The sequence below is a fragment of the Schistocerca serialis genome, chromosome 3 (genome assembly GCF_023864345.2).
Source record: "Schistocerca serialis cubense isolate TAMUIC-IGC-003099 chromosome 3, iqSchSeri2.2, whole genome shotgun sequence".
Classification (NCBI taxonomy): domain Eukaryota; kingdom Metazoa; phylum Arthropoda; class Insecta; order Orthoptera; family Acrididae; genus Schistocerca; species Schistocerca serialis.
The window spans coordinates 730,666,417-730,690,123 of record NC_064640.1 but is presented as its reverse complement, the minus strand read 5'-3'; the positions used below and the strand labels follow the sequence as shown (position 1 = coordinate 730,690,123).

Here is a 23,707-nt window from a genome sequence, read left to right as displayed (position 1 = left end):
TAAAGGGCGGAATGTAGCCTATCGCGATTGCGGTTTATCGTATCGCGACATTGCTGCTCGCGCTGGTCGAGATCCAATGACTGTTAGCAGAATATGGAATCGGTGGGTTCAGGAGGGTAATACCGAACGCCGTGCTGGATCCCAACGGCCTCGTATAACTAGCAGTCGAGATGACAGGCATCTTATCCTCATGCCTGTAACGGATCGTGCAGCTACGTTTCGATCCCTGAGTCAACAGATAGGGACGTTTGCAAGATAACAACCATCTGCACGAACAGTTCGACGACGTTTGCAGCACCATGGACTATCAGCTCGGAGACCATGGCTGCGGTTACCCTTAACGCTGCATTACAGACAGGAGCGCGTGCGATGGTGTACTCAACGACGAACCTGGGTGCTCTAATGGCAAAACATCATTTTTTCGGATGAATCCTGGTTCTGTTTACAGCATCATGATGGTCGCATCCACGTTTGGCGACATCGCGGTGAACGCACATTGGAAGCGTGTATTCGTCATCGCCATACTGGCGTATCACCCGGCACGATGGTATGGGGTGCCATTGGTTACACGTTTCGGTCACTTCTTGTTCGCATTGACGGCACTTTGAACAGTGGACGTTACATTTCAGATGTGTTACGACCGGTGGCTCTACCCTTCAGTCGATCCCAGCGAAACCCTACATTTCAGCAGGATAATGCACGACCGCATGTTGCAGGTCCTGTACGGGCGTTTTTGGATACAGAAAATGTTCGACTGCTGCCCTGGCCAGCACATTCTCCAGGTCTCTCACCAATTGAAATCGTCTGGTCAATGGTGGCCGAGCAACTGGCTCGTCACAATACGCCAGTCACTACTCTTGATGAACTGTGGTATGGTGTTGAAGCTGCATGGGCAGCTGTACCTGTACACGCCACCCAAGCTCTGTTTGACTCAATGCCCAGGCGTATCAAGGCCGTTAGTACGGCCAGAGGTGGTTGTTATGGTACTGATTTCTCAGGATCTATGCACCCAAATTGCGTGAAAATGTAATCATATGTCAGTTCTCGTATAATATATTTGTCCAATGAATACCCATTTATCATGTGCATTTCTTCTTGGTGTAGCAATTTTAACGGCCAGTAGTGTATTACAATATTCCTCGAATGTGTTGGTCCGTATCAGGCAGGAGTAATAGGGATCTGACATTACAGAGAAGGTGGCGCTGGCGAGTCATTCTCGTTTGACTTACGGGATTTGTTGAAGGAACTGGATTGTGAACCTCTCGAAAACAGACACTGATTAGCACGTGAAAAGTAGTAATTGAGTTTCTAGCGCCTGTATTGAATGAGAAACGTCCTCCAGCCTACTACGAATTTGAGAGATTAAATTAATAGCAGCTTGGCGTCATCACAACTGTTGGTATGCGGCGCTCGGAATACGCTACAATGGGAAGCAGACCTACCCTCTGTTGTGTGCTTCGCTGCGATCTACATACGGACGCGCACTAATTGTGGGTACGGAACTTTTAACTAGCAGAAAGCAAAATGATAAAGGCAGTGTCTGTCAAGCTACCGTTTCAAGCGATTTTTACGATTATGAAAATGTTGGTTCTGCTACTATTGCTCCACTAATAAGCAAACGTGAGCAGACGGACTCAATGATGACAAGTGACTTAGACAGAAACACAAAATACATTTTTTTTGAGAACGTTAAACTGTGGACCTTTTTTTACTTGTTTGCTTCCGTTTTTAGAATCTGTTTCTTAGTGCGAAATAGTCATCAAAAGTATTGCCATCAAAAGACACCATATAACACTAGCAAGAACAGCAACAATTAACAGTTTGCGCATCGAAGGAGAAGTTCCAGTTAGGCTCCAACAACAAATTTCAGGATTACTCTGCCATTTTTGTAACATAAAAATTCATGTACAATTCCTTGATTTAAATGTATATTATTTGTGGTATTAAAAGGATTATATTTGTTTTTAATCGTAACTGACTATCCTTGCTCCACAGATAATACCCGACTAGTAGTACGAAATAATTTATTTAATTTTTGTAAATATTTGTGGAATGTTTTTGAGTTTTCCCAGTCCCTCGCGAGTCACCTAAACTGCATACTGTACTTAATATAAATAATTACAAGCTATAAAAATTCGATAACTACGATATCGATTATCATCACGATGTTCAAATGTTAATTCCTTGGCAATGATCTTCCTTCCTGCTGCGGACGCCGGACTATTAGGTACGTAGTTATTAGCTCTCTGTAAAAAATTTAAATTTTCGTTGGTAATATAGGTTTCGTTATTAAAGAAGTGTCTTTTCTAATAATGTAGCGAGGCAACAACTCGAATGAAGAAAATTTTTGAATATTTCGGTCACGTTTTGAAAGAAATTTGCGAAAATTTTACGGTTCAGGATCTTGCGCCTTGCATGGGGAAATATAGAGCGCAATAGTGACTACGCAAGAGTAAATCAAATTGTGATGGTAAAAATTTCCAAAATCTCTTGTATCTTGGGTCAAAATGCAGTAAATCTAACGTCAAAACTTTGATTTTGTGATTTTTTGTGTTAACGCAATCTGTGCAGTGGTAACTGATATTCGTTCCGAGTTAATCCAGAAATTTGAAGACGATTTCTACGGTAGCAAATTTATCTATCGCAGTTAATGGTTTACAAATGTATTAGCAGAATTCGCAGAACTGTAAAAATTATACAAATCCATGCCGCACGCGACACCATCCGTATTGCGTGTTGAATGGTTTCGTGTTAAGAAAAAACGAAATATTATATTTGTATAAATGTTTCAAATGATGCAGCTTCGAAGTTTAAGTATAAAATTCATGGTGTTTCATTGCCGTATATGAGGATACGCGCTTAAATCTCATTACAAATTTAATTTTTTTTAACTTGACATGCTTCCGCCATGTTGCCAGTTCCTTGAGCGTACGAAATAAGTTTTCATTGGAATGATACAGTATTTTCGCTAACATTAAAACTTCATTCTGAGGTTGCTGCTAGGATTTACTATTCTTACAGTGGTGTATAAAATAAAAGAATCGGATGTGGTAGGTGTACGGAGTACTGCGGTTCAAGATGGCTACACAGACTACCGTTATTCGCCATCGAAAACGTCTAATGCCGGTGTAATACGATGACGTGCTGTGGCTAAACACATAAATTAAAACGAATCAAATTCCATTCTACGCCTTTAAACATTCTTTCTCTGTGTAATTGTTTGTGAGACGGTCACAGATAATCAGTTTATTGAAGGTTTGCCATGCAACAGTGCACTACCCAATGGTAGCTTGTGATCCCATCTTGCCAATGTGTAGCCAGTTCTCCTTTTAGTCTTGTAATAGCGCTTTTCATGTAGAAAACAAGCAATTCTCCCAATTTTGATCAACTTCGCCGTAATTTAAGATATTTTGTCAAAACAACAAAGCGTTAAGTTACGGATATCACCGCACATCTTAACAACAGGTGTAATGCACTCAACATGACCGATTAAATTGTACAGTTTCTGTCTCCAGACAACTCAACGAATATCTGAGTATAGGGTTGTAAACATTTTCACCAGAAAATGCCAAACTTTTGCAGTTGTTAACATCTTTTAGCTCCTTCTTGAACAACGAAATAAGATTACCAGTATCGTTTTTTTCACAAAAGCCTTATATGACTTCCATCTTACCTTATCAAGCGTTGCTACCCTATCTTGCTGTTGTTGCAGTTAATATTTGGTCGTAAGATTTGTGACACAGCAACAGGTACTTTCGTGTGCTATAGTAATCACAATATTTATATATCCATAGCTTAAAAGAAGGATGTTGCCACTAGCTGATATGCAAAGAAGGGTTAGAATGAGCTACACAAATAGTAAAATAAGGACATTAGGAAACAATATCTATGCATTAGAAAGTGCTATGTTTACTTTAATTTCAGCAGTTAACATACAGTACCTCATTACTAACAACCTCTACACTATGCAAAACTTCATTCAGTATTCTTTTATTTGTTGGATAGATTAATACATAGCTAAGTTCAACTAAATTTAGCCTAACTCATTTTTCTTCAAGAAAAGTAGGTAATGTGCAATGAAGTTCAAATGTTTTTTATTGTTTATTTGTTTGTATTTGCATATGAATAACAATTAGTCAATTATTGCAAAAGTTCAGGAGATGTTTTAGTGCAAGCAGGCAGTTCCATTTTCCAGGCAGTCATTGGTCAATGTGTGCTGCAAAAAATTCTTTTAATGCTCCAGGAATAGTGCAATACATGAGGGTATCTGAGGCGCAATACGTGAGGCACATTTCTCTCTGTAGATTTTCGTAAATACATAATCCTTAACTTATACTGTGTTTAAGTGGCAGATTTTTTTGAAATATTTTATTGTTTTTTCAGATTTATCATCAGTTTCCTAGGAAAAAATTGGAGATCCAAATTTCTTCTTTATTTTGTCCGGCAAACATAATCTTTTGCTTTAGCTGACAATAAAAGAAAAAACGAACCAATAGACTGGACATTTACTGTAAGTTGGCTGAAACATCTACATTTTCAATGTTGTTAATGCTTTTGTTTAATTTATACTAACAGTGAAGAATTAATGTATGTCACTGATTCCAGATTCACTGTTCATTAATACTTATTTTGAAATGTTATCTTCAGGATACTTTTTGGGTTTTAGACTAATGTTGTGGACTATGATGGTGTGAAATGAGGCAAAGTAGGCAGTTTGGACAGTATGAAAATTTGTTTTAACGGAAAGTGAACATAGACTATGACATATATTATTTAGTGTTCCATTTGTTCTGTTTATGTGTGTATGCCATTTGAAGTTATTTTGAAATCAATCTTTATTTCCAAAGGAGATGTAAATTTGTTGGAGCTTACTATCACAGTGGTGTTGATTGCATCACCTTTTAAACTGAAATTTAGGATTTTTTTTTTTTTTGTGTTCATCAATATCTTATTCCTTTCAAAGCACCCATTTTGTTGGGCTGTAGTTTTATTTACAGATTGGGGTGTTTCTTGTAATAAGAGTGATTGTATCCCAGAGTTCAGGTGTAGGTTATTTATGGGCAGGAGGAAGAGGATTGACCCAAGAGTGGCTCATTGAGGAACTCCCCTTATTTTATACATTTTTTTTTAAATTTAGTATTTCTGCATCTGAATTATATGTCCTAGTGTTTATCTTTAGTTCATGTTTTATTTGTATCTTCTGTTTGTTTGTCATACATGATGGGAACCTTTTTAAATGCAATGACTTTAATGCCATATACTTGGAGCTTCTCTAACACTGTGCTGTAGTCCAGAACACTGAAGGCTTTACTGATGTCTAAAAAATGGAAAGTGGCATATTGTTTTCTGTCCACTGTTTCTAGGCATTTTGTCTTTTTTTCCATAAGGCCATACCGAGTGTCAGTGAGAATTTTATTTTTATCCAAAAATTTCACTAACCCATTACACATTACTTTTTATATGATTTTACTAAAGCCTGATAAAAAGGCAGTTGGTCTGTTTCTTCTGTATTTGATTTGTCTCCTTTCTTATTATTAGGCACAACATTAGCAACTTTTAGACAGTCTGGAAATGTGTCAATTGACTATAACTGCAAGAGGCAATCAAATGTTTGTAATTTGTTGTTTTATGATGTAATCTACAATACTGTGAATTCTTGATGACATTTTATTAGAAACTGCTTCAACATGGATGTCTTCATCTGGAGCTGTTTTCAAAATATAGACTAAAGTGGGAAAAGAGTGTAGTTTTTTCATCACTGACTATTAAATTGTTAATGATATCCCATCGTAACACCTGAAAAGATCTGTAATTTGTTGGAGATTAGAAACTGACTTGTTCTCGAGGTTCAGAGTGATATTTTCCCTTTTTGGTGACACTTTATTTGCTTGATTTCTTATTATTTTCCAAACTGCTTAGCTTTTATTTCATGACTCTATTCTGAACTTATCATTAGACATTTTTTGCTTTGACCTGGGGTATGACCCTTCTGTATATCTTAATGTAACTGTTCAAATGAGGAGGTATATTATTGTTTTTTTCTGTATTTGAGCAATTCTCTTTTTCTCATACTTGAGATTTTGTAGCCTGTTGTTATCCATCTCTTTTCTTTGGTAGTTTTACCTCTTATTACTTGTGTTTTGAAGGGAAACGTAGTTTAAAGAAATCACAGAAATTGCTAGTAGAGAACTGAATGTATCTTTATTGTGTGTATTGAACCTACTTGCTGTTACAGTTCTTTATAGTCCTGAGTGGGTGGCATGTAGCTTGGTAGGGTCACGACTTGGGCTTCATGATCACTAAACCTTGTATTAAACATTTTACGGCGCAACTTGTGTTCACAAATATCTGATCCAGGGCAGCAGAAGTTCCTTTTGTGATTATTGTTGAGGTTTTATTGCATATTTTAAGTTGAAAGAATCAGTAAAGTTAAGAAATACCTGTTGCCTTTTGCTGGTTTTAAGGAAATCCATGTTGAACTCTCCACACACCACTATTTGTTTGTTATCTAGATGGAGTCAATTTGTGCATATTTAGGAATGAGTGGAAATTTCCACTTGGGGAGTGATAGATTCATGCTGCAATTATATTTGCATCATTGACTTCAATAAGTGTTGGCTCTAAGCCCCTTTCTGCATTTTGATGATGAAATTTATTGATAGTTTTATATTTCAACCCTTATTCAATTAAAATGACAGTACCTCCTTTTTTATAACTGTTTTCTAAAGAAATAATGTGCTAGTACATATCCTGGTATAGAAAAGGAGCATTCTGGCCAATTTTTAGCCAGTGCTTTGTAATCAGTAGAACATTAGTAAAATGTAATTTTGTATTTAGCCAAATTTCTGTGTCTAAAACTTTGTAATTAACTGAATATTTTGATGGCAAATAGAAAGACTTTCTTGCTGCAACTTATTTGACTACCAGTATTGAGTTCTACATTCACTTATAAATTTTGTCTCAGCATTTTTATTATATCACTCTCCTCATTCTTGTTTGGTAACGATCTGTTCATATAAATTAATCTCTGTGACACTTGTTCATAACCCATTGAGTCCCAACAATATAAAGAGACATTTAATCATAAAATTTGTCACTAATTACCCTTTATTATCATAGTAAGCAACAAATACAGGAAGAATTTGGCAAAAAGAAAACAGTCAATTGTTTTAAGGAGATGGTTTCACTTTGGAACCACTAGGACATACAGTTTTCAATCATCCATCATTTCGTGTGATATGTTCTTATTTTTTTAATTTATCTATTCTTCCAGTATATCTCTACAGATTGTCGGATGTCATTTGCATGACACACACACACACACACACACACACACACACACACACACACACAGGTTACATAGAACTTCAACATTTATTTTAATAGTATAATAAATTAATTATATTTGTTCTTGCTTTAGCAGCAGTCACAATTTTTGCATATTCTTGCTTCATGTATGTTGTACTTCACACAGTTTAAGAATTCTATCACTGAATAGAAGCAGTGATCGAATAAGAATGCCCTTAGGGATTTGTGAAACAGAGAAAATGAAGAAACAACTTTAATTTTATGTTGCAGCCTATTGTACATTTGTATTGCGCTATTTGTACTGAATGTTTCATAGGCTGTTGTCAATACTGACTGAAGATGGAGTTTGTCTTTTTGCCTGGTATTATGTTCATGTACATCTCTTTGATGTTTTTCCTCACATATTTACAATTTTGTAGAGTAAAAAGACAGGGAAGAGGGAGGATGGAAGACATTTTAAAGAGGGGCGTACATGAGTCAGTCTGTTTTGCATGGTGCATTGCTCTTACAGCTCTTTTTTCATAATGAAAGATAACTGAGCTAGCAGCTATGCTATCCCAAAATATAATCCAAACTGTAGAATACTGTGGAACTGGGCAAACTATGGAAATCTAACAGTGTGGAAGCTTGCTTTGTGTGCAAGTAAGCATAGGCTGTAGCATACTTTTTTCAGTGTCGTATATGTTTTTGTTATATGCCTCTGCCATTTAAAATAATTTTGAAGCCATATGCCTAAAAATTTTGTTTCCAGTGAGGGTGTAATTCCACTGGCATTTATTATCACAGAAGTGTCACAGGCCTTCCCCTTCAAACAGAAATTAAGCCCAGTTGTTTTGGAAGTGTTTATTATTAGTTTATTTGCCCCAAACCAGTCATTTAGCTGGTCTGTAGCTTTCTTTCTTTCTTTCTTTCTTTCTTTCCTTTTTTTTTTTTTTTTTTTTTTTTTTTTTGAGCTGTGTTTGTGTATTCCCTGTGATTCTGTGCTTACATCTACATCGTTTATAAACAGAAGGAAAATAATGGGCCTGAGAATGGATCCTTGAGGACCTCCAGCTTTGATTATTCCTGCATCTGAAAAATATGTTCTAGTGCGATCATTTAGTTCATATGTTATTACTACTTTCTGTTTCCAATTTGTCAGGTATGAGGAGAACCTTTTTAATGTGGTGCCTCTAATGCCATACCTTTGGAGTTTTTCCAACAGGATTCTGTGCTCCAAAATGTCAAAGGCTTTGCTCAGATCGAAGAAAATATCAGCAGCATTTTGTTTATTATCCAGTTCTTCTAGAGCATTTTGTAAGAAATTGTATATGGCACTGGTTGTAGATTTATTATTCCGAAAACCTTGTTGGGCATCAGTGAGGATTTTGTTCTCATCCAGAAATTCCATTAATCTGTTATACATGATTCTTTCAATGATTTTTGCAAAAACTGACAATAATGAGACAGGTCTATAGTTTTCCAAATTTGATTCGTCACCTTTTCTATGAATAGGGATCACTTTCGCAATTTGAACACATTCAGGAAAGATTCCAGTTGAGAAATATAAGTTGATTATCTCTGCAAGAGGTGTTGCAATGTTTATAATATACTACTTTACGATAAAATCTTGAATACTAACAGTTCCTGAGGATGTTTTTCTGAAGGTTTTTGCTGTGTGAATCATTTCATTTAGGGATGTGTCATAAAGATAGATTGAGTGGAGGCAAGAATTTGCTATATTCTGTTGGTTAATTGGGCTTTCTTATTATTAATTATTATTGCCTGAAGAGATTTGCTATCTGCTGCAGGTCAGTAATTCTCTTGTTGTCACAATTTAGTGTGATATTTTCCATTTTACTATTTCCTTCCTGCTTTAATACATCTACATTTATACTCCGCAAGCCACCCAACGGTGTGTGGCGGAGGGCACTTTACGTGCCACTGTAATCACCTCCCTTTCCTGTTCCAGTCGCATATGGTTCGAGGGAAGAACGATTGCTGGAAAGCCTCCGTGTGTGCTCGAATCTCTCTAATTTTACATTCGTGATCTCCTTGAGAGGTATAAGTAGGGGGAAGCAATATATTCAATACCTCATCCAGAAATGCACCCTCTTGAAACCTAGACAGCAAGCTACACCACAATGCAGAGCAGCTCTCTTGCAGAGTCTGCCACTTGAGTTTGCTAAACATCTCCGTAACGCTATCACGCTTACCAAATAACCCTGTGACGAAATGCGCCACTCTTCTTTGGATCCTCTCTATCTCCTCTGTCAACCCGACCTGGTACGGATCCCACACTGATGAGCAATACTCAAGTATAGGTTGAACGAGTGTTTTGTAAGCCACTTCCTTTGTGATGGACTACATTTCCTAAGGACTCTCCCAATGAATCTCAACCTGGCACCCACCTGACCAACAATTAATTTTATATGATCATTCCACTTCAAATCATTCTGCACCCATACTCCCAGATATTTTACAGAAGTAACTACTACCAGTGTTTGTTCTGCTACCATATAATCATACAATAAAGGATCCTTCTTTCTATGTATTTGCAATACATTATATTTGTCTGTGTTAAGGATCAGTTGCCACTCCCTGCACCAAGTGCGTATCGGCTGCAGATCTTCCCGCATTTCGCTGCAATTTTCTAATGCTGCAACTTCTCTGTATACTACAGCATCATCCGCGAAAAGCTGCATAGAACCTCCTACACTATCTACTAGTTCATTTATATATATTGTGAAAAGCAATGGTCCCTTAACACTCCCCTGTGGTGTGCCAGAGGTTACTTTAACGTCTGTAGATGTCTCTCCATTGAGAACAACATGCTGTGTTCTGTTTGCTAAAAACTCTTCAATCCAGCCACACAGCTGGTCTGATATTCCGTAGGCTCTTATCAGGCGACAGTGCGTAACTGTATCGAATGCCTTCCGGAAGTCAAGGAAAATGGCATCTACCTGGGAGCCTGTATCTAATATTTTCTGGGTCTCATGAACAAATAAAGCGAGTTGGGTCTCACACAATCGCTGTTTCTGGAATCCATGTTGATTCCTACGGAGTAGATTCTGGGTTTCCAGAAGTGACATGATACGCGAGCAAAAAACATTTTCTAAAATTCTACAACAGATCGACATCATGAACAAATAAAGCGAGTTGGGTCTCACACGATAGCTGTTTCTGGAATCCATGTTGATTCCTACATTTAGAGCAAACTGCCATTCATCACACGACAAAGAAATTCTGTCTCAGTCGTGTTGTACCATCTTGCAGTCATTCAATGAAGACACTACATCATCAGCAAACAGCAACAGATCACTGCTCACACTACTCATCACATTATTTATGGGCATAGAGAACAAGAGCATTCCTATCACACTTCCATGGGATGTTCTGTATAATACCCCTGTGCCATCCAAGACAGTGTTATGGGTTCTATTACTTAAGAAGTCTTGAAGCCACTCATTTATCAGGGAACCTGTTCCATATACTCAGACCTTCATTAACCATCTGCAGTGGGGCACTGTGTCAAATTCTTTCAGGAAATCTAGGAATATTGAATCTGCTTTACGTCCGTCACTCATGGTTCACAGGATATGTGAAAAAAGGGAAAGATGAGTTTCACACAAACAATGCTTTCTAAATCTGTGCCAATTTGTAAACAGAAGTTTTACTGATTCAAGGAAATTTATTTATTCAAACTTGAATATGCTCAAGGATTCTGCAGCAAACTAATGTTCAATATATTGACCTGTAATTTTATGTGTCTGTTCTTTTACCCTTCTTATTTAAAAGAGTAAATTGCACTTTTTTTCCAGTCACTTGATAACTAAGGGTTCAGTGCTGAAAATTACTCTCTGTAAAATTCAATTAGGATTCCATTAAGACCTGGCAACTTATTTGTTTTCAACTCTTTCAGTTGCTTCCCAACACAAGGGATGCATATTTCTATGTCCTCCATATGGGAATCTTCATGACAGTCTAATGATGGTATGTCTGCATGATCTCGTGTGAACAAGTTTTTGAATGTAAAATTTAAACATCATATTTCCTTTGCTGCTACACCAGATTGGTTGGCAAGTGACTAGATAGAAGTGTTCAGCTCACTTAGCGATTTCTCATAGGATCAGAATTTTGTCAGGCTCTTGGTAAGGTCTTTCACAAGGGTATGAGAGTGGAAGTTGTTGCATGTTTTAACATTGAGTACTTGTACAGTTTTTTGTGTCTGATGAATTTACATCGCAACTTTTATGGCAAATAGCATGCAATTTGAACTGTTGTAGCTTTATGTATTTTTCTTTCCACATTTGTATATTTTTAGTTAATTCAATAATCCCATCTTTGCTGTCTATGTCAAGTTGTAGGCTTAATTTTGGTTCATATTATTTCAAACGCAGCCACATTTTTTTTCTTGGGGTCTGTTGTTGCACAGTGAATGTGGTACATTGTTTTTCATTTCACACATGTGATGCCTTGATAATTGTTTCATTTTTTGTGTCTTTCTCCATGCAGTCTACTTTTCTGGAGATGGTGTTGAGGCTTATACTTTTACACACGTTCCTCTCTTTTCTGATTCTGTCTTATGTTTTTCATTCAATTTGTTGATGATAAAAGACAAAATTCAGTTTTCATCATCATACATATTCCTAATTTTACAAAACTGGCACATTTCAAAATTATTGCTAGTAATATTTCGAGAACTAAGACCTTCACTGTTCACATTCAGATTAGATCACATTGTGATTGTGTCTCATGTATTACACACTTCTTTGTTTTTGACCATTTTCTGTACTGAGACACAGGTTTTCATCAAGTAACTCCACAGACAATAGTGATAGTTCACATTTATAGTCACAGTTTTATATTTTTACTGTTTTCATCATCTTTTAATGTAGCATTTGATGAAGTTCCAGTGTGCCAGTATGTCCGAATTTTCCTTCACTGAAGGATCAATTTATCCGCAATGAAAATGGAAAACACTCTTACATAGCATACAGATAATCCCATTCTTAACTGTTTTGTTGTGCTTTTACCATTTTTATCAATTAGAAGCAATTTGTTACAGTAATCCATCTGGAGCTGCAATTAAAGCCCTTACAGTGAATACTGATCTGGGTACCTTGAAAGGGACCTAGCCAGTTTCCTTATTCATCTTTCTCCTGACTGAGCTTGTGCTCCATCTATAATGACCTTGTCAGAGATACATAATTTTTCTTCTTTCCTCCCTTTATGTGCGAATTTTGGGAACTCGTATTCTTCCTTAAGCACACTCATGGTTCCTACAACTTCAGTGTCTTGTTCACAGTACTGAATATACTGCTTTTTTCTTGGCCTAGTCACTCACCAGACACACAATTCCATGAATATATACAAGATACATATCACTTAACAACTGGCTCATATCAGTTATCCAGCTTTCAGTACCAATGAACAGGAAATTCAGATCAGAATATACTGGGATGAAAATACATTTTTGATTATGCACACTGGCTTTAACCCTTTAACTGCTCTGGACATATTAATGTGCATGCTTTGTACCTGCCCCTGTTTGCTCTGAACGTGTTGACGTGCACCACCAGTCCTTCTACCTGGTACTCTGAACGTGTCTACGCGTACTGGTGGTGCGCGTCAACACGTTCGGAGCACACAGGGAGAGGTACAAAGGTGCACGCGTTAACATGTCCACAGCAGTTAAAGGGTTAAAAAGTTTCTATTCTAGATTCTGACAGCTCCACAAAATACTTATTTTATGCCAGTAATGGGGTTGTATTGATCTGGAGCTTCAGTAATTTGTGCCGTCACATCATCTTTGTTTTTAGATATAAATTACATTACAGTTCACTCACAGTGTAACAGGGTCCTCCATAGATCATGAATATGATAACAAACAAGTCTCACACTCCAAATTTAAAAGGAACACTGTTTTTTTTTTTTTTTTAGATAAGTTATTCAAGCACCTTTTTCCTTAATTAAAACCTGTGTTTATTCTCATAACCATAAAAAGTTATAAGAATAATGAAAACATAATTAATGAGACAACGATCCAATTCAGCTTTTCATACTGATGTGGCTTATTGTGGGTCATAGAGACAGAAATTCTTAATTGACTGATGAAAGTTTGTGTCTTATCAGATGTTGTTAGTTTTTTGAGTGATATTTTGGTTAGTATCTTCCAGCAATCATCTGTATTAGTCAATGTAATATCTTCAAGTTGAACAAATATATTTAAAGAAAGACGCAATACATGAAAGTCACAGATCAAGTAAACAGAGTAAGATGTGTGTACACTTTAACAGTCAAATCATAACTGAGCCCAAGTCTAGCGGCCGCTGGCTGACTGGCCGCTTAGGTGGTGCTGCTGCTGCTGCATGGCTGGCAGACAGTCCTCTACATGTGGATGTAGAGGACGTGCGTAACTGCGCAGCGGCACTTTGAAAGATCGGCGAGTCACAACAGTCAACCACTTATAGACCTTAGAATTTAATATTTGCTTACAATAAAAAAGTGCATATGGTCACAGATGTCAACACTCACAAATGTTAATACTGAGTATCAAAGCTATTGAAAGGGTGATGTTCTGTTATGAAGGGTGTGTGTCTTGAAACCAAATAGTGTTTGTACTAAATACAAAGAGCATCTGAAAAGTTTGGTGAGCAGTCAAAGAAAATGAAGGAAACGAGAGTTGCAAAGAACATACCTTTACTGACATTAGTGACAATACACTTCTGACATCAGTCACAAAACTGTCAGCAAATGCTTCTTGTGAAACTGCTAGAAGCACTGTGATCATGTGTTGTTGGATATCCACAACAACTGCATGCTCAACTTTATCTCTCAGTGTAAAGTAACTGTTCTTCAACACACTCCTAAGTCTGTGCATTTGGCACTGGCAGACTTCTTTTTGTTAACCCACCTCAAATTATCTGTGGATTCTTGTGCTTCACAGATGTTGTGTGTGACCTTAGTGCTTCGAGTGATTTCTCAAGAAGCATTTGCGACAGTTTCCAAGAGCTTTTTAACTGATGTCACAAGTGTGTTGTAGCTAATGGTGATTACTTTGAAGGACATTAAATGTATTTTGTTTGTAATTCTTCTTTCCTTTATTGTCTGAGACCATTCTACAGACTTTTCAGATCCACCTTGTATAATAATAAACACTTGGTTGTTGGATGCTGCAAAATTGTGATCTGTTCTTTGGGAACAAATTACTGAGAGAGTCATGTGCAGGAACTCACTTCATCTAATTAACTGCTTAACATAAAGTCCTGAGTTAACTCATTTTTATAAGAGAAACTTTAAATTTTTGTTATACTTAGTCAACTTAAGAACATGAAAAAATAAAAGCTCCCTTGTATCTGTTTAAGTGCTGATAGATAAGTGTAGCCTGGCTGTTGTCTTTTGATTGAGGTGGTTACCATTATATATCATCTTTCGTGTGTGTGTCTTCGGATATTTTGTAATGTAATACTCACTTTCAGCATCTGCCCTGCATTCCTGTTTAGGCAGTGTTTCTGGAAGTGGATAATTATAGTGATCTTGAGTCTAACATTGAATTTAGTTAGTCAGAAATTAACATGAATTTAGTTAGTCAGAAATTAACATCTGTGGTCGCGCTGTTCCAGACTGTAGCGCCTAGAACCGCTTGGCCACTCCGACCAGCAATTTAGGGTCAACTGCCAATTTTTGCACCATTCATATATCCTTTCTAATTCATTTTGCAATTTGTTTTGATCTTCGGATGCTTTTCTGAGTTGATAAATGACATCAATTTCAAACGACATAAGACGGCTGCTCAGATTGTCTCCCAAATCGTTTACATAGATAAGGAACAGCAAACGACCTATAACAATACCTTGTGTGGTACAGTGTCATAAGTCTTCCAGAAATCCATAAATGCGGAATTGATCTAAAATTGCTTGTCAATAGCACTCAACACTTCATGTGAATAAAGACCTAGTTGTGTTTCACAGGAATGATGATCTAAACCCATGTGGGCTGTGTGTCAATAGACAGTTTTCTTTGAGGTAATTCATAATGTTTGAACACAATATGTGTTCCAAAATCCTGTTGCATATTGATGTTAACAATATGGGTGTGTAATTTGGTGGATTACTCCTACTACCTTTCTTGAATATTGGTGTGACCTGTGCAAGTTTCCAGTCTTTGGGTACGAATCTTTCGTCGAGCGAACGGTTGCATACGATTGTTAAGTATGGAGCTAATGCATCAGCATACTCTGCAAGGAAACTAATTGATATACAGTGTGGACCAGAAGACTTGCTTTTATTAAGTGACTTAAGTTGCTTCACTACTATGAGGATAGTTACATCTACGTTACTCACGTTGGCAGCTGTTCTTGATTTGTAGTCTGAAATATTTACTTTGTCTTCTTTTGTGAAGGTATTTTGGAAGGCTGTGTTTAGTAACTCTGCTTTGGCAGCACTGTCTTAGATAGTATCTCCATTGCTATTGCACAGAGAAGGCATTCCAGAATGAGATTTTCACTCTGCAGCAGAGTGTGTACTGATACTAAACTTCCTGGCAGATTAAAACTGTGTGCCAGACCTAGACTCGAACTTGGGACCTTTGCCTTTCATGGCCAAGTGCTCTGTTTAAATTTGGCATGTTTGTTTCATTGTTTCTGCAACAGTGTTCTAACCCGTTTTGTGTACCAAGGACGATCAGCTCCATTGTTTGTTAATTTATTTAGTATAAATCTTTCAATGGCCGCTGATACTATTTCTTTGAATTCAAGCCACATCTGGTCTACACTTATATTATTAATTTGGAATGAGTGGAGATTGTCTCTCAGGAAGGCGTCAAGTGAATTTTTAACTGCTTTTTTAAATAGGTATATTTTTTGCTTATTTTTGGAGGATTTGGAGAATACAATATTCAATCTCGCTACGACAACGCTCTGTTCACTAATCCCTGAATCGGTTTTGATGCTCATTATTAGCTCAGGATTATTTGCTGCTAAGTGGTCAAGTGTGTTTTTACAACCGTTTACTATTAGCGTGGGCTCATGAACTAACTGCTCGAAATAATTTTCAGAGACTGTGTTTAGCACAATTTCCGATGATATTTTATGCGTACCCCCAGAATTAAACACGTATTTTTGCTAACATATCGAGGGTAAATTAAGGTCACCACCAACTATTATTGCATGAGTCGGGTACGTGTTTGAAATCAAACTCAAGTTTTCTTTGAACCTTTCAGCAACTGTATCATCTGAATTGGGAGGTCAGTAAAAGGATCCTATTATTATTTTATTCCAGTTGCCAACAGTGACCTCTGTCCACACTAACTCACAGGAAGTATCATGACAATTTAAACTACTTCTAACAGCAGCAAAAATGCCACCGCCAACCATGTTTAGCCTATCCTTTCGTAACACCGTTAGGTTCTGCGCAAAAATTTCGGTTGAGCTTATATCCGGCTTTTGCCAGCTTTCAGTGCCTATAATGATTTGAGCATCAGTGCTTTCTATTAGCACTTGGAGCACTAGTACTTTCCCAACACAGCTATGACACTTTACTACTGTTATACCAATGGTTCCTGTATCTATGTTATTCCTGTGTTTGGCCTGCACCCTTTGTGACTGAAGCCCTTCTTGTGTTTCCCGAGACCCTCTAACCTAAAAAACTGCCCAGTCCACACCACACAGCCCCTGTTACCCATGTAGCCACCTCCTGTGTATAGTGGACATCTGACATATTCAGCGGAAACCGAAACCCAAGCACCCTTTGACGCAAGTCAAGGAATCTGCAGCCTACAAGGTCACAGAACCAAGTGGTTCTAGGTGCTACAGTCTGGAACCGCACGACCGCTACGGTCGCAGGTTCGAATCCTGCCTTGGGCATGGATGTGTGTGATGTTCTTAGGTTAGTTAGGTTTAAGTAGTTCTAAGCTCTAGGGGACTGATGACCTCAGAAGTTAAGTCCCATAGTGCTCAGAGACATTTTTGAACAGCCTTTAAAAACCCCACTACAAATAGTGTTATACAAATGTACAATGGTGTGCCACATAACATAAAAGTTATTTCTTCATTTTATATGCTTTATAAATTCCTAAAGTCATTATTATTGTAGCATTATTATTTCTAGCAGTTAGTTCATGAGCCCACACGAATAGTAAACGGTTGTGTAAACACACTTGACCTCTTAGCAACAAATAATACTGAGTTAACAACAAGCATCAAAACCGATGCAGGGATTAGTGAACACAGGGTTGTCGTAGCAAGATTGAATATTGTAATCCCCAAATCCTCCAAAAATAAGCAAAAAATATACCTATTCAAAAAAGCAGGTAAAAATTCACTTGACGCCTTCCTGAGAGACAATCTCCACTCATTCCAAATTAATAATATAAGTGTAGACCAGATGTGGCTTGAATTCAAAGAAATAGTATCAGCAGCAATTGAAAGATTTATACTAAATAAATTAACAAACAATGGAGCTGATCGTCCTTGGTACACAAAACGGGCTAGAACACTGTTGCAGAAACAATGAAACAAAGATGCCAAATTTAAACAGACGCAAAATCCCCAAGATTGGCAATCTTTTACAGAAGCTTGAAATTTAGCACAGAGTTCAATGCGAGATGCTTATAACAGTTCCGCAATGAAACTTTGTCTCAAAACTTGGCAGAAAATACAAAGAGATTCTGGTTGTATGTGAAGTATCTTAGTGGCAAGAAACAATCAGTGCCTTCTCTAAAGAGATTAACACTCGAGCATCTGCAGTTCCATTCTTTGCTTTGTATGTGTTGTGCAGCATGTGGTGTGTCTTAAGAAGTTTTCTTGATATTGATATTTTTTGTGTACTGAGGGGGATCTCTACAGAATTTTCCTTGTTGTGGTAGAAAGGCTTGGATGCTTTTCTACAACTTGATCAGATATGTTCTTGACCTTCAGCCACAGTTCTTTCTCATGTTCATTTCATGAATTAAATGACTCTATTTCTCTTTTAACAAATATGATGGTATCTTCCTTATCCATTTTATTGAACATTTAGACTTACTTTTTCCATCTTTCCCACGTTTTCTCTTTTACTGAACATGTAGACTTTACTGCTTACAATTGACAGAATGGAGTTGCTAGTGAGGTCAGTTTGCTGCTTGATGCCATCAGTAAACTCCCATGTCCAGGAACTGAACAGGTTGGCCAGCTGTAGATATAATGTGAATAGTGCTTTTGATATGTTAGTCAAGTCCAGACACCGGTGGGTACAGGGTACACTCTCCCATGCCGTGGCTAGACTGGCATGTTTCGTGATTCTTCTGGCTGCCACTGAGTCTGTGTGATGTTACTTTGCAGAAATTTGGCACCACATATTCTCAATAGTGTCTCAAAAGAAATGTAAAGGCATGGCTTGATGGTGTCACATGAGCTACAGTGAATCCCACTCAAAATAAGGCCACTGGATGTCAACATAAAATTTTAGTGTACATCAGAGAGAGAACTCCCTGAAGCTCCCTACAAGGCTATCACTAAGTACCTGGATGTGGACACAGTTTCATTTCTTAAGAAAGGACACAGTTTTACACCCCCACTCCTGAATCTGCAATTACTATGGGCATCATCAGTGTAGTGGAACAGGTAGCTAGACAACTTCCACCTGAAGCAGTGGGGGAAGTACTTTGTCAAACCTCTTATGCTCACTTGTGAACTAAACCTGTGAAACCAAATATCTCAAACAGGGAGAGGGTAGCCATACAGCTACTAAGAGAAGATCTAGATATTGTGGTTTTACCAGCCAATAAAGGCAATGCAACTATGGTCCTATCCCACCAAAATTACTTGAAGAAAATGTGCTGCCTGCTAGAAGGCAATGCATACTGAAATATTGACACTGATCTCATCTTGAGGGTGGAGGGGAAGACTGTGGCACTTGTCAAAGAATCCGGCTTGCCAGACAAGGTAGTTACAGAGGGCACCAGCTGCACCAGGCCTTAATTGACTGCCGAAGGTTCACAAAAGTGAGATGCCTTTACACACAGTTGTTAGCAACATTGGCACCCCAGTATACTCACTCATTAAATATCTGAAGGATATACTTAGCCCTTATGTTGGGGATTGTTCACATCACATTCTCAGCTCAGTGGACTTTTTTGAATGTCTTAACAACTTTGAGTTTAGGAATACCAACATCCTTTTGAGCTTTGACGTTGTCTATCTTCTTACCAGACTGCCTCTAGAAGAGTCCTTAATTGACCAGCAATATGACATAGAGACCATCAACCTTTTCAGGTGTATCTTCATGTCAGTGTACTTTCTTTTTGACAGTGAGGAAAGGGAGGGAGTAGCCATAGGGAGTTTTCACCACCATGTATCCATAAAATTTCTATAGGGAAGGTCTGGAAGCAATCCAATGGAAAGTTATCAGGTTTTTTAAGTACGTAGACAGCACCTACATCATATGGCCATATGGAAGAGAAAAACTGAATGACTTCTTTGTGTACCTCAGTTCCATACACAAGAACATCAGTTTTACTATGGAGATTAAAGTGGGTGAGTGCTCTTCTTGCTGGGTGTCCTGGTAAAAAGTAGAATGGGCAACACATTGGGCTATAGGATGTACCAGGGAACACACACACACCAACCTATACCCACAAGTGCAAAGGAATGGGGTGTTCGAAGCATTGGTACGTAGGGTCCGCATCCTCTCTGATAATGGAAAGCATCAACCAAACATGTTAACATCTGAGGACTCTGTTCCACAAAAATAGTAACAAGAAGTGGCAAATTTGAAGAGCTTATATCCTTCATCATCAGTACAACTGGCAGAAACAGAAGAGGAACCTCACTAGGATGGGGCCATTGCATTTATTCTTTTTGTGACACATCATCCAGAAAGAAAGGAAGAATTAACTGGAAACACCAAGTGAAGATGGTCTTCTGCCCACCGGCTAAAACACAGGCACTTTGTGGTAGTATCAAAGATGATCTTGGGCTATGGAAAGCTAGATTTCTGTCAGACAGCTTGCCAGTGTGGCAAGACATATACAGGGTGGTCCATTGATCATGACCGGGCCAAATATCTCACAAAATAAGCATCAAACAAAAAAACTACAAAGAATGTAACTTGTCTAGCTTGAAGAGGGAAACCAGATGGCGCTATGGTTGGCCCGCTAGATGGCGCTGCCATAGGTCAAACGGATATCAACTGCATTTTCTTAAATAGGAACCCACATTTTTTATCACATATTCGTGTAGTATGTAAAGAAATATGAACGTTTTAGTTGGACCACTTTTTTCGTTTTGTGATAGATGGCGCTGTAATAGTCACAAACATATGGCTCACAATTTTAGACAAACAGTTGGTAACAGGTAGGTTTTTAAAATTAAAATACAGAACATATGTACGTTTGAACATTTTATTTCAGTTGTTCCAATGTGATACATATACCTTTGTGAACTTATCATTTCTGAGAACACATGCTGTTACAGCGTGATTACCTGTACATACCACATTAATGCAATAAATGCTCAAAATGATGTCCGTCAACCTCAATGCATTTGGCAATACTTGTAACAACATTCCTCTCAACAGCAAGTAGTTCGCCTTCTGTAATGTTTGCACATGCATGGACAATGCGCTGACACATGTTGTCAGGCATTGTCGGTGGATCACAATAGCAAATATCCTTCAACTTTCCCCACAGAAAGAAATCTGGGGACGTCAGATCCGATGAACATGCGGGCCATGGTATAGTGCTGCGATGACCAATCCACCTGTCATGAAATATGCTATTCAATACCGCTTCAACCGCACATGAGCTATGTGCCGGACATCCATCATGTTGTAAGTACATCGCCATTCTGCCATGTAGTGAAGCATCTTGTAGTAACACCGGTAGAACATTTGGTAGGAAATCAGCATACATTGCACCATTTAGATTGCCATCGATAAAATGGGGGCCAATTATCCTTCCTCTCATAATGCTGCACCATACATTAACCCGCCAAGGTCGCTGATGTTCCACTTGTCGCAGTCATCGTGGGTTTTCCGTTGCCCAATAGTACATATTATGCTGGTTTACATTACCGCTGTTGGTGAATGACGCTTCGTCGCTAAATAGAACAAGTGCATAAAATCTGTCGTCGTCCCGTAATTTCTCTTGTGCCCAGTGGCAGAACTGTACACGACGTTCAAAGTCGTTGCCATGCAATTCCTGGTGCATAGAAATATGGTTCGTGTGCAATCAATGTTGATGTAGCATTCTCAACACCGACGTTTTTGAGATTCCCGATTCTCACGCAGTTTGTCTGCCCACTGATGTGCGGATTAGCAGTGACAGCAGCTAAAACACCTACTTGGGCATCATCATTTGTTGCAGGTCATGGTTGATGTTTCACATGTGGCTGAACACTTCCTGTTTCCTTAAATAACGTAACTATCCGGTGAACGGTCCGGACACTTGGATGATGTCATCCAGGATACCGAGCAGCGTACATAGCACATGCCCGTTAGGCATTTTGATCACAAGAGCCATACATCAACACGATATCGCCCCTTTCTGCAATTAGTAAACAGTCCATTTTAACACGGGTAGTGTACCATGAAGCAAATACCGTCCGCACTGGTGGAATGTTATGTGATACCACGTACTTATACATTTGTGACTATTACAGCACCATATATCACAAAGCGAAAAAATTGGTCCAACTAAAACATTCATATTTCTTTATGTACTACACTAATATGTAATAAAAATGGGTGTTACTATTTAAAAATACACAGTTGATATCCGTTTGACCTATGGCAGCACCGTCTAGCAGGCCAACCATAGCGCCATCTGGTTTCCCCCTTCAAGCTAGACGTGTTTCATTCTTTGTAGTTTTTTCACTTGATGCTTATTTCATGAGATATTTGGCCCAGTCACTATCAATTGACCACCCTGTATATGTTAGACAGTAGATACTGTTGAAAGGCATTGCTGAGAACACCAGCAACACACCAGATTTCAGCAGCCCAATAAGTCACCAGTCATCCAACATTACATATTAGAATTATATGGTATGGATTACAAACATACTAAGGTTCTGATGGAGGCATCTAACTTCTGGGACTGTGTCATTAAAGAATCTACTGAGATTCGAGTAAAAGAATTGGTGATCAGCTATGATAGTGGCTACATCCTTAGTATGGTCTGGGGATCTGCAGTTAGTCTGATTAAGAAGAGCCTGGACATATCCCAAAATGAACTGGCTTGAGAGCATGCAGAGGAATAATAGATGTGTTGCCAGCATGCGTACCTGGTGTGCACTGAGGATAGAGTAATTTGTTGGCAGGAGGAGATGGGGAGGAAATGATAGGCACAGATGGCGAACAGAAGCTGAGCAGAGGGAGAGGGGATTTTGTCAATGCAGAAACATTTCTTTGTAATTTTAAAGACAATCTAGCTTTCTAAAAGGCAAGAGTTTACTGGATGCCATGAAAATGTGCAATATCTTACATAGGACACACTATTAACACAGTCAAGGAGAGATGCAAGGACCATCAGTGACACATGCAACTAAAACAACCAAGCAAATCAGCTGTCACCAAGCACTGAATTGAATATGATCATGAAATGAAACATGATAACATTAGTATTATGGCTTAAAAACCAAGGTTTTTTATTATATTGCAAACAATAAGTCTTTTGTATAGTGTAATTAAGAATTCTATTAAAATAAAGATGTCAAAAAACTGAATAAATCAGGATGCAGGTATCAATTTAAACAAAGTTTCAGGTACAGAATTCAAGTTACTAACATTCTGTTAGCCCTCTAATCAAGCAGAGCTAGAAAAAAAATTGTGTTTCATTGAATGACATTGCGGCTTCTGGAAAAACAAATGAGCATCAAATGGCATAGGTAGTACCAGGAGTCCAAATCAGTTTTAAATAGCAGTATGACACCAACAACACTTCAAACTCTGGTTGAAGTCCAGGTAGTGAGCGTATGTAAAAGCACAGGTTGCAACACCTGAAGAGGATGGTTGCGTCAGTCCTCAAAACATTGTGCAAACAAATGGAACCATCAACTAAGGTGGACACCCAAAAGGCTGCCATTGATTTTGACTATATTTTCTCTTGTATATGAACACTTGAAAGAGCTATTCATTCTTTCACCATTCCACTTAACTGCACAGTACCAAGGGTAAATGTTAAAGAAACACAAAAACATTTCATTTTTGATGAAAATCTGTATTTCTTTTACTTCCAATAAAAACATTCTAAATGTATTAGTTGCAACACAGTTTGTGTAAAAACAGTATCATAAGATAAAACAGAAATAAAAATTTTGGGCCAAAGAAGTGTAAAAGTACAGATATGCACATTAAGATATAAACTGTTAATGAAATGTACTGTATGTGCTTAGTGACCCAAAATGTTTTGTTTTACATCAATGGTTATTTACACATTTTTA

At 38.0% G+C, this 23,707-nt stretch overlaps 1 long non-coding RNA gene across 1 annotated transcript in view; it reads left to right on the top strand.

The window, feature by feature from the left end:
- The first annotated feature begins 4,381 nt into the window (after positions 1 to 4,381).
- LOC126470590 (uncharacterized) overlaps positions 4,382 to 23,707 on the top strand; it is a 52,028-nt gene continuing 32,702 nt past the window's right edge. The window contains exon 1 of the long non-coding RNA XR_007586258.1: positions 4,382 to 4,510. This is a non-coding gene — a long non-coding RNA (uncharacterized LOC126470590). The remainder of the gene's footprint in view (positions 4,511 to 23,707) is intronic.